An 18371-nucleotide genomic window follows, 5' to 3' on the forward strand; every position below is an offset into this window, starting at 1 on the left:
AAACCACCTGTTGCAAGCCTGCTTCAAACACTGAAGTTACAAATTCGAAAACGATCATCAGTATCCTAACTTTTATGGACTTGATTCTTAAAGCCAGTTTAATGGACATGTAAACTGTCTTGACCTCTGAACTTATTCTCATCTTCGTTTACGGTGGTCATCAGCGATTAGCAAACGTATCGTGTACAATTTAAGAAGACTTGCCGCCAAACACACCATCTCGGCCTGCTCATCGTAATTAATTTTTTGAAGCAGCAATTTTAAGCAGACAAGTGTACTACGGAGGAGGTGTTGGAGCTTAGCATCCCGACACACTCACCACTGACAGAAATACATAGATTATCACAGGGCTTCACTAATAATAACCAGTAAATCATATAACTTCGCTGGAGACAAGCTAAGAGGTTAAGAGCCTGACTCTTTAGCGTTGAGTTCAGGTACAGTAATTATCGTTTGCGCTTATACGTCCATCATTCATTGTTTATTTGCTGGTAAGGTTAAAGGTAGAGGTGGTTTAAGGGTGTTGCTGGTAATGTGGCACCAGCTTTCTGAGGTTTCTGCCTCGTTTTCCACTCGCTTCAGCATCAAAAATCTTGATAAACTTATTTCACTTGTTCTCTGTGCGTTGATCTGATATTTTCTCTAACCCCCTTTTTTGCAGTTATTCTTGATTTCACATTTTTCAGCTACACTGGGAAAGTGGTAAAGCAAAAGGGATAAGTGTCTCTTTAAAAACCTTGCAGGCATCGACCATCGCTGCTTAAGAACATCACACTGGAAGCAGAGTCGCACTGTGGTGACCCCGTGTGATTGTTGTGTTCTAGCACTTGATATACTTGACGAGGGATGAGAGACCCGATCTCTCCATCGTCCTGCCTAAAATTACCTATCCGTCATTTTCTCCATCCTTTTAACATAAGGCGCCTGTATGTTACTCTCTCCGTCCCTGCTCCTTTCATCCCTCTGCCAAGAGCTGCATCCTTTCCATCCTTCTGTTCGAACTGCTAACCTTGGGTGACTCGTATTCTTCTTCTGTTCTCATCTATCCTCGCCTCCCTCACGTCCTTCAGGGAACGCGCCTTCAAGGTCGCTCATCCACGCTTTTACCATCTTAGGATCTCGACAAAGACTTCGCAGAGGTTAAATGCATAACATCGAATTCACTGTCTGTTGCTGTGTTCTCTCTCTCTCTCTCTCTCTCTCTCTCTCTCTCTCTCTCTCTCTCTCTCTCTCTCTCTCTCTCTCAAAAGCCTCTCCGTATCTCTGTGTCTGCTGCAGGGCTTCACTTTCTCTTTCTGCGAGTTTGTCCGTTTGCCGTTGTTCTTTGTCTGTTCACCAGTCTGTTGCTGGGCTTCTCTCTAATTCTTTATTTCTTTGATGTTGTTCTGTCTTCAAGTCTGTCCTCCCCCGTCTCGGTGATATAAATATATTCGAGATGATATTATGAAAGACTTCTTCCCCTCAGTGGTGATGTTGTAGTGTATGCTGAGCAAAGTAATTTGGGAGATATATAAAGTAGAGGGATCAAGATGTTCAAAACAATCTACATAAATGCGGTTATTGATTTACAGAAACCTTCCCTTACGTAGGCCTTCCACAAAGTGCAGGACACCAGAGGTCCTCTATCATCTGTCACTTCCAGGTTAAGGAAAGTCCAGGTTCGGACGCAGACATCACATGGATGGGAAGAGAAAACCTGTGCAAAGACATCCCTCCCGATGTGGATTTCGTCAGTACTTCTGCTGGTTTGCACTTATCGTTGAGGGTCAGGTGAAAGTCACTTTATAATAAGCAAAGATCGTACCGTAGTGCTTAAGCATTGTGCAGTCGTTCTGCAAAATACTTTAGATGATATCCTTCTTTCCTTCCGGCAGCAAAGTAGACATTTCTGAAGCTAAAAAAAAAAAAAAAAAAAAAAGAAAAACATGTAAAATGGAGATCAACGAAACGTAATCCTGCAGCTTAAAGCAAAACTTAGTGGAGCCTTATCTTCAAAGGCCATTCACTGTAGATGAAACTAACCAGAGGATGATTGGCAATCCTTTTAAGGGAATGACTATTATTGGTCAAGACCTGACTGAACCGAGACTGCTTGTGATAGGATACCACGGTGCAGAAGGGCACTGCCACCGACAGTGTTCTACTTACAGTGATCTTCACAGAGGTGAAGATGTAACAAAACGTTCAAGATGATATCTCGACGAATGCATTAGTCAAGTAACATAAGCGAGACAACATCTTTTTACAGAATGGTACCGCCATTAGCATAGAAAAGGTTCATCCAGATCTCTTATGTCATGTTAGGTGGTCACTCGGTCATGCCAGGAATACTAATTCGATTCATTGTGCTGCTTCCAACACTATTATAATATCTTTCCCCCCACACAGTACTCATCTTACCCTCCTGACCACAGTGTGTGTACACCACACTTTGTAATGATGGATCTAGGAACCGTGAAGTTACAGTGCAGACTGAGCAAGAGACTGGATGAAAAATGTGTGACATCCTAAGTCAGTGTTAGGTGAAGCCGCTGCACTAGCCATGGTCGTTCGCTCACTGCACAGTTATGGATTGGATCTCTCGAGCGAACCTGTTTTACCAGTATCGAAAACTTTCAAGGATTCACGAGGTCTTTGCTTCACAAAGGCATGGGGAAAACGAATGTTCCCTGGTCATACAGGAATGTGGGGAACTTGCCGAACAGACGTTGAAGGTAACAGCCGTTGTCAAAATTAAGGCAACAAATGCACAAATTATTACCAATGACCGAACGTCACACTTAATGGCACAAAAAATGAGCGCCAGTTGTTTTTAGCTGAAATTCGAGATATTTCAGGCACCTGATTACAACGACCAATTGCAGATGTCACAAGACACAAAACCCTAAATCCTATCATATCAGTTTAGTCTCCTACCTACTTCTATGGAGAGACAGGAGTGAGTGCTGCAACACCGCTGGCTCCCCTGGCAGGAGCAAATGCCTCTAGGGCTCTGGTTTTCCTGGGCGAATGACAAAGTACCACAGATAGATATTTCAGCTTGACTGAACCTCATTAGGACTGCTGTTCATTCCTATGCTCAACACACTAACAAACTATTCTAGAACATGGAAAGTACTTTACACAATTACATCTACCACAGCTAAAAGATTTACTAGTGGCATGATGTTGCTCCAATCTCATGAAAAGATAGAAAGGCTCACAAGTCATCTAGTATCACCGTAAATTCAATAAGTACCGTCTTCAAGTGATGTCCTTAAACGGTCCTGGTCGTCCCGACCTGCTAGTAAAGAAAGTTAGTAGAGATAATGATCCTCACCAGTGGACCAGCTGGCCTTGTGCCGTGTGTCTGGTCCAGGGAGGAGGACGTGGACACTGACTGACGGCCACACAATGGGGACTGGTGGCGAGGGAAAGCTGGAGAGAAGTGTTAGTAGCTGTGATGGTACGGTACTGACTCCTGCCACACAAGAGTGGTGTGGTACTGGCCTTTTGCTGCCATACCACGTTGGTGTCAAACTGGCCCTGAATCACACCTCCGCATGGTGTGGTACTAGCCTTGTACCATGCCATGATGGTGTGGTACAGACCCTCTACCAATCCATGGGGGTGTGGCATCGACTTTCTGCCATACTTTTTCTGATGCCAAAACAATTTCATAATCTCCTCAAAGTGCCAGTGTTCACTTTTTCATTTTCTAACGCCTCTAACCTACTTAACATCAATCTGCCTGACAGGAATCACAGGCGGAGGAAGTACTGAAGAAGAATCGAAAGGGCAGATGATGCCTCTGGTGACAGAAATTACAACTTGCAGTGGTTTAATGTAGGTCAGGAGGAGCGGCCCACAGAGACGGGGTAGGATGGGTAGGAACCTGCCCCAAGGGCCGTGGCTTGTGTTATTTCAAGGTCATGTAGGTCTGCTGCGTTCAGGTTGATCACTTCGGTGAAAATCATATTGCTACGTTCTCTTCGAACACAGTTTCACTCTCACCCGTTTTATGGACGTTTGATGCAAATGAGATTCTTTCACTGTTGCGGTGGCCTTCACGTCGACGTTTGCAAGACGAACAATTGTTCCCATACGCATTGTCGTCGCTCCGAGGATGGTCAACAGACGTCGTGGCCATACGAGGACTCCATGATCGAGGCAGGTTCGGTGACCATCCTAGCCGGAGGACGTCAACGGCATGACAGTCAACATAACCAAGCACGGATAAACACACTCGTTATCATGCCTTTAAACATCCTCAGAAATGACATCTTTGAAACAGTGTCAGAAAACTATAATTGGTCAATACGAAATCACAACTTATCATGGCACTATCAATAACTGCACAAGAAGTTGTAAGTAACTCCAGATTACGTAACAGTAAGAGGTTATTTTTCTCGAAAGTATCATCCATCAAGACAGGAGACAGGAACGAGTCAGTACCACAAAAGGTTAAGTCGTTGTGGTGGGTGCAAGCCGTCCCTCAGACGCGGTACGTCATCAAAATTAATTTTCCACGTCGGGTACTGCTGTTATCACGATCCTTTTTGTATCTATAGACATACTGCATTACTTAAGATCGTCGTAACCTTTGTAGGGAAGATTGATTTAATCTTAACGAGAAGTTAAGTTAGAAGCTGTCGGATTCTCGACACTGGATGATGTATTCCTTGACAACAAAGACATCACTTTACTTCAACTTGTATACAAACAAGGAAGGTTCGTGCACTACATACAATCGTCCCCCACCCCATCTTGTATGTTCCGGCCACAAACTGCTTCAGATCACAATCAGGACCACTCTGTATTACTTGTCCCCCGTGATGGAAGGTCATATACATCCTCCAAGAAAGCATTCTTGTGTACTTTATCAAAGTCTTCCCATATACACCACAGCTCTCAGTGGACCAACAGCTCTGATATACATGATTTTTCTTTAAGTTTCCCTCTAAAACCCTTACTGATCATCATCTCAACATGCACAGTTTCGTTAACAGATGACTCCTCACTCCTACGGAGGTTGCCTAACTCTTTCAAAAAACAACAATCTTGTTCGTACTCACATATATTTTCATAATCTTACACCACATCATCACAGCGAGCCACAAGTTTATTCAACGCCTCTCATATAGCTAAAATGAACATTGTTATCTCCGCTCAGTCACTGTGGTAACATCCCATCTGTTCCACCATGGTTCAGTAGTATACTGCAATTATCCCACCTCATTCTCATCTCACGTAATGCACCAACCATCCATAAAAAACATTGAACCATAGTCACATTACAGTCCCGCCACGTTGCCACATCTACTACACACCACCAACTTACGTCACCATTTACTCAACACAGCAGAATTACCAATTCAAAAATCCTAAACAGCATTCATAGATTTTCCAGGCCATCAGAGATGCGCAACTTCTTGTTTTCTACATTCAAGTATCATAACCATTTTCTGAATCCATAATTACTTCATGCTTTTCCATTGCTTTATTTCTAGAACTGTCTGGACTTTCTGCCGGGCGTAGAAACCTGGTCTATACATCCTGTTCCCGTCCTAATATCATGTCGTTCATGACATACAAAAGATTCAGAGTATCCCACTCGAGTAAACACGATCAAGCCGTAATTCCTTTCAATTCTGTCAAGAAAATGTAATTTCGTTGTAATTTTATCTATCACTGTAATTCCTTTTGATTCACAAGCAGAACAGACACACGGCCACTTTTTGGTTACTGTTTACGGTTTCCAAATCCAGCCAAATGCAGTTTCACCTTCACACTTTATCATCTCACCCCACACCTCATCTATAGCCCCAGCGTTTACATTTCCCAGGTGTGCTACAACTCTTCCCTCCTCATTCTCTACGATGTCTTCCTCGCCTCCGTATCAGTTCGTCATCTGCTCGGCCTTTAACACTATTCAACCAATGGCCAGGTCTCTTGCATAACGTGTATCCTACGATTTTCATTCCTCTATTTGCATTCTGTCGTGTGCCAAAGCCGGGGGTTTCCTGCGCCTGTAAGATTCTGCGGCAGATCCGATGGACCTGAGAGCCCAACCCTGATACGTACGTTGCAAGTTACAGTCACCAAAGGTGTGTCATTCCTCCCTCTCACTGGCCACACAGGCGATGTTGGTGTTTACGTAAATCCTTTTAACACATCGCGTATCTATTCGTTTGCTTTGTCAATTACACTCTGCAAGAAAACAAACATCTCCTTTTCTTACATTTTGTCTTTCAGTCTTCTGGCTTTACATACCTCATCTTAAAGCTCAAAATTATTTGTTTGGTTTCTCCCTCTGATGGTTGTGCTCCACACCCATGTCACGTATTCCAGCCCTCCAGCAAGCCATGCATACTTTCTCTTTGCAAACGTGCCATTTCTCCCATGACTGGTCCCTACATCACCACTTTCACCACTCGTCAGCCTTTGTCCAAATTGAATTTAGGTTGATTTTTCCACAGAACTTAGCAAATCATGTATTCCTCTGCATGTTTTTTCCAGTGTCATAAAGCATAAACTTTCAGTTCTGATAGAGCTTTTTCATCAAAATTTTACATGGATGAACAACTGGGTTACATCTGAGCCAACTGCCCTGTTCAGGAATCGAACCCGGGCACGCATGATTCACTGGCGCTGACAACTGCAACACGGAAGCTCATACATGTGAACTTATTACAATTAAAAATGTCTTAATTGTAACAAACGTTCGTAAGGATTTCTTTGATTAGATCACATTAAGTGCATCCACCAGTCCACATCACAAGAGAATGACTGCGTCAAGAGACAATGTTTGCGGATATACATAACGTCACCAGGCCTGACCCGTTACCCCGACACTAACGTCACCATCACTACTTTATATCGTGACGAAGACGCCTCCTACCACGATTCAGACGTTACGAGTTTCAAGTGTTTCATCACTGTAGTACAAATGTCATCATCGAATGCGACACTCACGCTGCTTCTATCTCGTCACATATATAGACGGTATCACGGCTCACTGGGAAGCCTCATGGTGTAAGAATATGAGGTAGGCATTTTGGATGGCGTGGCAACTGCAGTTCACATCTCTCCAGCTGGATGATGTACATTGGTAATGAGTTCCAGTGCCAGTCTCAGATGCTGCGTTGGAGATACTGTTTGGAATGCATCCCATAGACGTCAGGGAAAGTTTCGTGTGATACACTGCATCATGGAAACAGTGTTTCACAGAAGATGACAGAGCGCAGTGTAGCGAACCTTTCTTTATGTTGCTCTTGCATGATGCCTTTGACCTCGTCTTGTAGCTCTTACGTTACATCAGACCATTGCAGCACATTTCGTCAGGTAGTTTCTCTTAGAATTATTTTGCAATATGCTAAACAAATTCTGTTGGCATTTATCCGAGATATGCCTTACACCGCACTTACCAGATGGTTCTCTGTGGTCACCACTTTTTCTTCGATAAGACCTAATGTTTGTGGGCTGTATACACCAACTCACAACGAGACTCGAATGACCTTGTAGAATCATCTGTCGCAACCAGACTAACATCTTACTGGCGTAGTGTGAGCCACTCCTATTACGTCAGGAGAAAATGCCAAGGAGAAAAATGACTCCATATATTCCTTGCGGGTAAAGTGTGTTAATGTTTGACTCCATACAGTCAGTCTCTACTTCATGAAATGCCTCAACAATAACATATCGTCTTCTGTAACTGCTTTTATCCATTCATCTATCAAGACGTAAACCTATCAATCTAGTACCATTACTCTATTCCTATATTAATGGAGTTTTCCATTGCATACAACCTCCAGAGCATCACCAACACTCAGCATGTTAAAAACTCATTCTACATCTCTGGGTATTTTCAAACGCTTGTGATCATCTATAACTTGTTTTTTCAGTCAAAATTTTGTCCAATATTTGTCGGGTCTTAGAATATTCTTGTCTTCCCTGATATTTCATGGGTCCTTCAAAGTACTTGTATCAGCCATTTATCTTTTGTGACAAAATGAAACATTCTCGCCAGGCATGCATCTCACGGTCCATCCTCCAGATGTATATTTCATGCCTCTTTATTCTGTAAGTGTCCTCACCAGCTACAGTTAGTTTGCCTTTCTTTCATTATCACCTCTGTTACAGGTTGTATTCTCCCAGGCTTGATCCCTCCTGTCCTTTGACCAAACGTTGTTAGACAAATAAGTCTTCTCCACATTAGTCATCGTTTGTCCTGACCGTCAAGTGTCCTCGACCAGCAAGATGGTCCTTTATTTCCTCCCAGCAAAATAACTGGAAATTTTGTATGTATTACATTTCCTTCGTCTTCACGTAATTTTGTGTGATAGATAATACACGAATGGTTTGTATATAGGCAAGTGTCAGCATCATTTGTGTTTCGTGTCTTAGTTTGGTCGAGTTTTGGCAATTACTAGCACGTACAACCAAATACAACTCAAGAACACTCGTCCACCGCTGAAGGACTTGCTAATGCCTCCATGTATCACATAAAAAGGAAGAAACAAAGTTGGGGAAATATAGACTCGTGACACCAAGCTTTTCAAAACATCAATTGCCACCGGTCTACCTTCACTACCTCCCAATACCCTGACGCCCGATATTGTTCCCCTGAAGTTCTCTGAAGCACTTTCACATACTCGTAATGCAAGTAAGTCTCTCCCCCAAGTTCAGGATCAGGTACATAACCTTCTCTAACGTTACCCACAATTTTTTACTCTATGTGGCTCTCCTTTCACCAGGGGCGAGTCAGGCAGGTGAAGAGGGGCGTCTCCCCGATATACATCTTGCTTGATAATTCAGTCGCCGGCTTCTGCCGTTGACCCCTGGCCTTGTTACTGCCTTCAACATTATCTAACTTATTCTCCCACACCGTAGCAACCGGCCAGACCTCCCTGGGGACGATGTTGCATCATCCTTGTTTTTTACTTACGATGGTTCCCGCCAAAACTGGGTGTTGGAAAGAGCTTCAAGGCAAACTACTTTCCCCTAATTGACTGCAGTTAACAATCACCTCGCAAAGCGCAGTCAGAACTTGCTAGAATGATACTTGTAGCCTGTTTCTGCTCCCCCGAACCCTCCCTTCGTCGTCCACCTCTGCCCTAATAAGGCATTAGTGGAAGTTATATATTCATGACAATATACAATAATATTCGTCAGAGGTTTTGACGAGAGCCAGGTTAGGCACCTACAGAATCTATTCTGCCGACTCACATGCACCCAACTCCAATCGTATCTAGGATTTTTATCTACTTATGAAAAAAAGATCCATGAACGACAACTTTCATATTCATTTCAGGCAAACTTGCACTTTTGTAAACAAAGCTGGGTGAGAGTTCTTTTTCTTGGTTATCGACAAGATATCATATTTCTTAACTTACGATGTTTTGCCTCACTTGGCGTTCCTGAAAATTTCCTCATTAGACATTCACATATATGCACAGCGTCCTACTGCTCCCACAACGAAGGCTTCAAGCAGACTATCAGCGTCTGCCAGGATTCGAAGAGTTGTAAGCTAAACGTCAGAGTTACTCTAGCTCAGCCTATCATCAGGAAGAACACAGAAGCCGTCTCGGTGGATCAAGTCACAGGAAGGCCACCGACACAGAGACTAGTGCTCGTACCTGCCGGAGGAGGCCGAAGCTCATGCCTCCTCGTATTCACCTTGTTATTAGCAGTGTCCAGGGCGGCGTGCATCAGATAAACCTTGCCGGAGGATGAGATCAACATTCTTTGAGCATGTGACAAACTTAGACAGCCATGTCTCCTGTCATGTACATAAGCCAACACAACAACAAACTACAATTAGATGTTTTATTTTCGTCGCCCACCAACCTTTCTGGCGCCGCAGTTCATATTTATGGCCGATATAACGCCCACATTATCACACTTCAACGCGACCTTAGTTGAATATCGCTTCATCTATAATCCCTTGACGCGTTCGATCGCTTTTTATTCTTATTCTATCAAATTATAAGCACATAGGAACTACCGTAAAGATCTAGAAATGATATGAATAAGGTGTTCCATCTACATGGTCTTATCAGAGAGGTACACATACAGTATATAACTTCAATGATACTGATTTTCTTCAAGAAGGGAGAGAGAGAGAGAGAGAGAGAGAGAGAGAGAGAGAGAGAGAGAGAGAGAGAGAGAGAGAGAGTTCTATTGCTGATGATTGCGAAAGAGTCGTGTTGTCATCCCTTATGGTTTGTTGCTAAATGTTTGGCGACGCCTTCAATCAGTCTAGGTCTTCCTTTTACAGCAACTCGAACCCGTAAAAAATGAAATATCTACTTATGAGTATAACTAGATACAAACTGTTACGTTCTATGTACGTAACACTTCAATTCCTAACAGCTGATAGACTCGAGCAGAAAGTCTTTGAAAATTTGATCTCCACTTATTGACCACTACGCTGGGGAGTTGATTTTCCCCGACCTGCAAGTGTTACTGTAGACTCACTTCGTAACCCAAACCCTGGAACAAGTTTGTAGTTTCATCTGTCATCGTCGGCAGTCAGTCTCTGAATCAGATATCAAAACTCAGTTAATCCTCAAGTGGAGAGTTGTGTGGCGTCAGACACACAAGTCCCTTTTCATGAATGGTAAGAGCAGGCAGCCAGCCGGACCCGTGCCAGTCACAGAGGGTACATGTTAGTCAGCCATGTGGTCCGGGTACGTGACCTGACCTGATGGAAGGAGGTGCAGGTCAGCAGGTTGTCAGGTGCCGCGGTCAAGGTGCTAAACCCGTTATTATAGATTCAAAGGAGTTGGGTAATTTTACTGGAACAACAAAGGATCACTGGGTCGCTGAGCCTTAAGTAGCGAGTTCATAAGGTTATGAGCAGGTTTAAATACCAATCTTGGACATGTTTACATGTGCTGGGTCATGCACTCAGACACATCCAGGCAGACAGAAGCAAGCAGGGTCACAGAGACAGACTCGCTCGCAGGCAATTTGCGCATACCTGTTGTCATCATCACAACGCTTGACTCGTGCACCTGACGAGAGCTTCCTTTTATGTTTCAAAATGATGTGGTTCCTGATGAAAAAGCCAAGGCAGTGTGCCAAGATACCCCGGTTTGTATATCTTTTTTCTCCCTTGCTGATTCCTCTTTCTTCCAACGGCGGTTTGCGTGTCTCCTCACTTTCGTTCTTACGCCTTCTCCTTCCCCTCCCTCAGGCATCACTTACAAGAAAAATCCTCTCGAGGCTTCCTCAAGTGGCATCCCAGATACAGCACGACTCACGGCACTCTGAGGCATCGTGAAGCCTGGATGACAGACGAGGTTTCACCGCCATGACATCCACAACCTAACAAAACAGTGAGGCTTCATGAGGCTCACAGGTTTTCACCAGACAGCCAAGATTCATTTGGTTTGCTCGCCTGGGTTAACATGGGCTCTGTGGACTCAGCATGGGGTTCTGTCAGCGGCTGACAGTCGCTTTGTCTCACTCACAACACATATTAGGCGTTTCGGCTTGGGATTATAAAGCAAGATTCAATCTAACGAGCCATTAGCTCAGTGTGTAAAAGAAGTTTTTTTTCTCGGTGTCATCCTTGAGTGTAATCCTGAAAAGTGAGACAGTACTGGAGGACGGTAGCTGTATATATTTGATTCTTACAAAAACGTGTTTTTCTCTAATATTTGTCACGTGTAACTTAAGAGCCACCAGGGTCTTAAGCTGCTCAGCTTGATGTACAGGCCTGATGGGTCTCTGACCTTGGTCACGATGTAGACGTGTTATGCGCTTGACCCACGAAAAAAAAAAATGCGTCCGTACATAAAGAAAGCGACACAAATGTTTGAGCACATACACTGGCATAGCTCAACCTTTTGTCCCTCGAACAAAGGCCGTCGTCGGTCTGTAAATGCAAGGGGCAAACATGACATGTTTACTGTACCAATAGAGAAGGGCCAGCAACCCACCCTGTGGTACAGCAATTGGCTATGTACTCACGCACACACCACCACCACTACAGCAGTGAAAAGAGTCGCCAGCAGAGACGGTGAATTTGATAATGGGGTAATGACAGCTAAGACTATTCCAGTTTTCTAATATATAACTTCATATCGGGGCAAATCCGTGTAAAGAGTAAGAAAAAAGAAAAATGAAATACAGCATTTTGATCTAATTACGGTTACTACGAGTATACAGGCTCTGGCTGGGTTATCAGATCATCCTAATTTAACTAACATACATGCTAAGTAAATTACATAACCAAAGTAATGCTTAAAGCGAACCACGTCCTAATTCTAACTGACATTTCTTACCCCTTAAGAGATCCCAGTCTTCATCCTCTCACTCGTATGCGACGTATTGTTCAATGGCATAAAACTTCATAGATAACTAGTAATAGTTTACCCAGCACAAAAACTATTTATTGCTCTAAGAAGTTTTTTCTCTCAATATTAGTAAAAGTAATTATAAAAATGATAATAATGATAGAAATAATTCGTACAAAGTGTTCCCCCTCAAAGAAACTGGAGGGGACAGGAGACAAACCGGGAAACAAAGAGGAAAAGAAATGGGAATCAGTGAACCGTGAGGAGCTGCGGGCGGAGGGCGTGTCGCCCACCCGCTGCCTGTGTGGAGACCCGCTCGACGCTCACGGAGAAAAGTATCTAAATTGACACGATATATTGTGGTGCATATGCGACTTGTACGCTGCAAGTATTAGTTTAATGGCCTTTCAGCAATCTTTAGCCATTGAAACACACACACACAAATAATTGCTACAGAATGCAAGAGATAGTAGGATCTCTAGAAACATGGTTCTTTCTTGAGTACAAATGTGTTTTGCTTCCGGCATAACTTTATACTGAACGCTTTTCGCTCCTCCTCCTCCTCCTCCTCCTTCGTGTGCTAAAGAATGACGAGGCACTCCAGTGTCTTACAGTGCCTGCAGTACTCAGCTATAACACTTCATACCCACGAAGGTGAAAACATTTTCTAGTCGGCGGCAGTTCCCAGGCATGACGGATCACGCGAGAAGTCTCACTAAACGATGCCACCAGCAGCAGCCACTGGCTCAGGCCAGAACAATCCGCAGCTGGCAACACAGTCCACGAACCATGACATATATAGAACACTCGATCTTGTCTCCGCCATTCTTTCCACAGTGAAGGCGTAACAGATAATTACCCTCGACTTACTAGCTGATGAATGCCATGGTGAGGGGGGAAGGCTTGCGAGAGAAGTCACAATCATCAAGAGGAAAAGATAGATATGGAATGCAACCCATTCCTCCCCCCCCCCCCCCCACACACACACACACACACACACACACACACACATCACGGCTACACCAGAGAAACCGCAGGCAGGAGACACCAAGATTTCATTCATGTTCATGTGGTCGCGTTTAATGTTGGTGAAATTATCATCTTTGTTGGTCCCAAATTTCCCCAGAGGCTCGCCATCAGTCATGGAGTCCTCTACTCCTTTAGCTGCAAAAAATACTGCAGTAAATATTGTCGGTTTGATTATCAGTTCAGACGAATCTGAAAATCATATCTGTTTTGCCGGTATGAACACAATGAACACACGAGACGCGAGCACATCTTCAGGTGGACAAGCGTGTGTAGGAGCAGAGGCTCCGGAGACACGACGGAGATGCACGATGTTGTCAGCCGCGTCAGTCTCGGTGGAATGTTTCCCACGTCTCCTCCAAGGTTTTTATAAGTTTACTTTTCAGTCCCCTCATTCTGGCAGACCTCCCTCCTGGGTCCTGGCATGACGCTCTCCCTTGATCTTATCATACCACAATCCATGGGTCTATGGCACTCTCCTTTGTGGCTGTGTCACTCTCTATGGGTCTGATGTGGCACTTTCCTTGGGTCTGATGTGGAACTCTTCACCTGTTTCCTTCATCCATTGTCATCATCACCTCCTCCCACTTTCAGTTTGTTCACATTTGTCGCTATTCTTCTGACTGTTCCCTTCTTTCACCTGCATCCAAACTATCTCGTAATCAGTTTAACTAAAGTTTCTCTTCTCACAACTTTCACATTGATTTCCCGTCAGGTTCCTAGCTCCCTCTCCCAGCACTCTGCTTTCTAGCTCGTGGGTGTTCCAGGAGGATGTTTCTACAGGGGAGACCAGTTTGTGCTCAGCAGGGTGCTGAGGTGCGCTCTCCTCCCGCACTGACGACAGGAGGGAGCGGGTCAAGGGTTGGCTGTGGGTCTGAGACCTTCCACTGGCTGGCGTGACCAGGTGCTTGTTGCCATGATGCGAGTAACAGCAGTTGCCAGAGTGACTTTGTTGTTTGTTTAGAAAACAATACCAGTTTAGCAGTATTTTGAGGTTTGCTATTTGTAGTGTGGTGCGTTGTGCGTGTGTATGTATGGATTTGTGTGTTTGCCCTAATCATAGTAAATATCTTCTTACTTTTTGCTAAACTAGCGGAGTCCCATCTCTTGTGTAATTAACTATTTGTATCGTACGGGGAAGGCGGTCTGCACTCGTGGGGCCGTACAACTTTTTAAGCTTCTGTATACTGCCCATATTCACAATTTCATCCCTCACCTTATTCCATACATCCACCACTCTTGTTTTACAACGGTACTTCACATCTTCTAACCAGTTTCTTGCTTAATATGTGATGGCCTCTGGTTGTTCTATCATTGCACCTTTCAAATAACTGTTCACATCACACTAGTATAAAAACTTGAAAAGTCGCGATCAGGTGACCCCCTTCCTCTTATTACTCTCATGGTAGACGAATCTAAGGCCTTTATTTTTCCCCTGTAACTCAGTTTTCGTTGTGTGTGTGCACCAATATGCTAATGTAAACGTGTGTGCGTGTCAGTGTGGCATAGGGAATCTAGCAATACTCCAGTCTTTCCTTTAAGCCCAGTCATTGTACATCATCTTCCCACAGAGCTGATGTTGAGTTTCTACCAGTTAAGTAACAACAAGCAGATCCATGGTCTGACTCGCAGATGAAGTTGACTCTGCCGGGTATGATGAACCAAGCAGAAGATTCATCTCAGACGTAACATCGCTAGTGACAACATCCCCACCTTAACGCAGCGCACGGCCTCATCATCATTACCAGCGCCCCCAACAACATTCTAACATACCCAGTTACTTTCAGTGATGTACATCATTTATGAAGACGTTAATTCGATGCTACAAGTCAAGATCTTGGTCCTAAGCGAGGGTTGGGTTCAAGAGCAACTTAACAACTGTAATGCATTGTGACATATCCTAGTGATATTTCAGGTACAACTGAGACCTCGCACTGCACAACCTATAATACACGAACTCGCGTCATCAGTAGAACTAAAGTCCATTCAGAGACGTAATCTGTAGTGGTTATGATGAATGCTGGAAACCATATGGTTCCTGTAGGTTCATTCATCAAAAACAAAAACATAGAATGACACTACCATAGGGAGATCATAATATCTAATAGCTGCAATTTAACCAAACTGAATAACATACGAGACAAACGTTGGTTGCAGCACACTTACTGAGGACACCGAGACAAATTGTTCCACATATTACGTTCACATCAAGAGGCTCACCCTAGGGGCAAGTGTCCTCCTCGTGTGCGTCCACCACGACAGGCTATTGACGGACGACATATTCCTAAGTTATCAGTTTTACTAAACACCTTCTGACAACACTAAGTAGGCACTGTAAACACCTTCTGACAATACTAAGTTGGCACTGTAAACACTTTCTGACAACGATAAGTTGGTACTGTAATCTGACTGTACTCACGGAACTTAGAATATTTCCTCACGCACAGTAGCATGTGGACCCCACTCGTCAATACGTGGCTGAAATGACGGTTGGTCAAGTCAACCTATCAACCACCACAATCCTCCGACTGATTCCATAGTTCACCACAGAGGATTTTAGCGGAAATTTGTCGAAAGTTGGAATTACCAACATATTTGCAGTATTCCAGGAGACAACAACTGAACGTATCAGCACAAATGTCGTGCCGATCCTTGATACAGTGCGCGGTACGAGGACAACTTGGATAGCACTGCACTGGGTCACGGCAGGAGTTCACTGCGAGAGGCGAGAAAGGACTGACCGTTTGAAGCATAAATTTGACCACAGACGTTGTCATAATCCTCCCTACTACTCGTGCAGTTGGGTAAACAACCCGTTGTAGTAGGACAGTTAGTCTTCCTGTCTAACAATTTTTCACATGGGAAAGCAATTAGCTTCTCTATACCCTCAGCTTGCAGAAGTGCAACGATGCTATGTTCACATGCATTACTTATGCCACTGAATGACTATACGACCACATTTGTTTACTTCTCTTAACTGCTTAAACTATCAGTTTAGGAAGAAATTCACCGTTTTGTTTTCTTGCTATTCGAAAATTTAATCTCGATTGTTTGCAGTGTTGGCACAGTGTGATGAGAAATCGTATCAACAACACCCACCTTATCTTATGAACAGAGTTAACTGCACACCTCATTATGTTGCTATACACCTCATTACCTAACTATGCACTAGACCTTGAGTCTACAATGTTGAAAACTGTCGTAACTTATCCCAGGTTCTAACCATAAATATATCATCAATAATTATTTCTAAGGATCTTTGAAATGCTTCGTGCAGTGATCAACATTTTCGAAACAATATGTTAAGATCAAGATTAAACGTCCCAGTCTAAGGAAAGACCCGAGCTGCAATTGATATTGGAAACGTCGACGGATGGCAAAGAATAAATATTCTAACTCGAGAGAAATTGAAATAGTAACATGAAGGCATGACGAGGTACTGACAGCGGAACACTTACCAAGTCAACAAAAGCTCCGGAGCTTCGGTTCGGATCAAGTGCTTCGCAAGAGTCGAGTGTCGGCTTCGAGTCCAGTTGAATGACGGTCACACAGCCCAAGATCTGGCTAATACAGAAGAGACTAATTCGAACACTGAAGACACGGACGACACATGAAGTTTGAAAAGGGTATGTAGTCCGTCTGGATTCTCGTGATATGGAATCCTTCGCCCGTGGGGAGGTGCATGTAGACTGCGCATCACACTGCAGCCGAAAGCTGAAATAATAAATCCTAACTAAAGCAACGATAGAACAAATCTATAAAGCAAAATGATAATGGTTCACTTGTTAGAATGAAGCTTACATAAACATTAAAGCAACTCACGAGCGTAATGTTGGTCACTCTGACACGAGAGAGTTCTTGGGCTGAAATGTGACAACTCAGCGAACACACACGGAACCTTCACGACAGTCTCGTTGCTACTGCGCATGAGCACAAGAAACCTACCGGAAATGGGTTTTCTTCACTGAGTGAAATACCTCAAAGATTGTGTATAAATAAATAAATAACAATAAACTAAAAATTTGTTTGATGTGTTTAAAAGAGGAAATCAAAATCTGCTAATGTTTTATATTGACACTTCAAACCATCTACGTACATAATCCTCTGACCACCACCTCATTAAGGACGAATTTTTGCCCAAAATGCACACTATTCACAATGAGTTTCTCGCCTTGCTAGAATTTATGCTTGACATTTAGGGTGTAATTAAACAGATTTGGTTTTACGTGCAAAAAATGACGTTACCTTACGTACATCACCGGAGTCATATTTATCTGATTCTCATTATTTACGTTATAATCACATTGGGCTTAACCAGCCAAGAAGAACAGAAGTTTGTTAATACACATGTTTCAAAGGTGTCTAATAAAGTAGGATCTCTAGAAGTAATCCAATCACTTCTAAACGCAATGAAGAATCTTGTTAAAGAATAAACTGATCGTGTATTCCACCACCACAAACAGCCTCGAAACGACCCAATGCTTGAATTCTCGTGTATTCCATTGTATCTGTATTCTTTGTAAATTTCTTTATCTATCTTTGATTCTGTCTTCAGTCTATAGCCTGATGGTTCAACGGTCGAGTGAAGAGATATTCTCACATGAAACAAAAGTGACGAAGTTCAACTTGATGATTTCCTCCGAGGCAGGTTGAGTGTATTGTCGCATGTCGAAACCACAAAACAAACAGATGTATAATCCTGTTCTCATTTCAATAATGTTACAAAAATGTTTGAATTTCTTCTGTATTATCATCAGTTATTGAATCTAGAGTCCACACCTTTGCCTTAAACTGGATTAGAATGTCATCTTCAAAAAGAGAGTAATGGTAAAGGGCGTCTGCAAATTTGGGTGTGGAGTGTGTGTGTGTGTGTGTGTGTAGCCGTGGATTTAGGCAAATGGGTGGGTGTGTAAGGGTTGTGAGGACATAGTGAGGGTAGGTGTCTGGAATGGTGTGGAGTCTGAAAACTTGGTGAAAGTGTTGCGGAATTTTCTTAGGTATGTGGCGCAGAGAGGGTTTACGGGCGTGATAAGAGTGTGTGGGTGTAGTGTGGGTGTGATG

The 18371-nt window shown here is 43.4% G+C and overlaps 1 protein-coding gene across 4 annotated transcripts in view; it reads right to left on the reverse strand.

Moving 5' to 3' along the window:
• The window catches only part of LOC139760678 (uncharacterized), a 223462-nt gene that overhangs the window by 197403 nt on the left and 7688 nt on the right, over nt 1–18371 (reverse strand). For 2 of the 4 annotated variants that reach the window (XM_071684204.1, XM_071684206.1), the window contains exons 2-3: nt 17133–17251; nt 16769–17024 (exon numbers count right to left, since the gene is read on the reverse strand). The exons of 1 other annotated variant lie outside the window; for it this stretch is intronic. The gene's annotated coding sequence lies outside the window, so the exon portion shown is untranslated. The remainder of the gene's footprint in view (nt 1–16768; nt 17025–17132; nt 17252–18371) is intronic. One more of the 4 variants, XM_071684205.1, reaches the window with a different exon arrangement.

The sequence above is a fragment of the Panulirus ornatus genome, chromosome 37 (assembly GCF_036320965.1).
Source record: "Panulirus ornatus isolate Po-2019 chromosome 37, ASM3632096v1, whole genome shotgun sequence".
NCBI classification, from domain to species: Eukaryota; Metazoa; Arthropoda; class Malacostraca; order Decapoda; family Palinuridae; genus Panulirus; species Panulirus ornatus.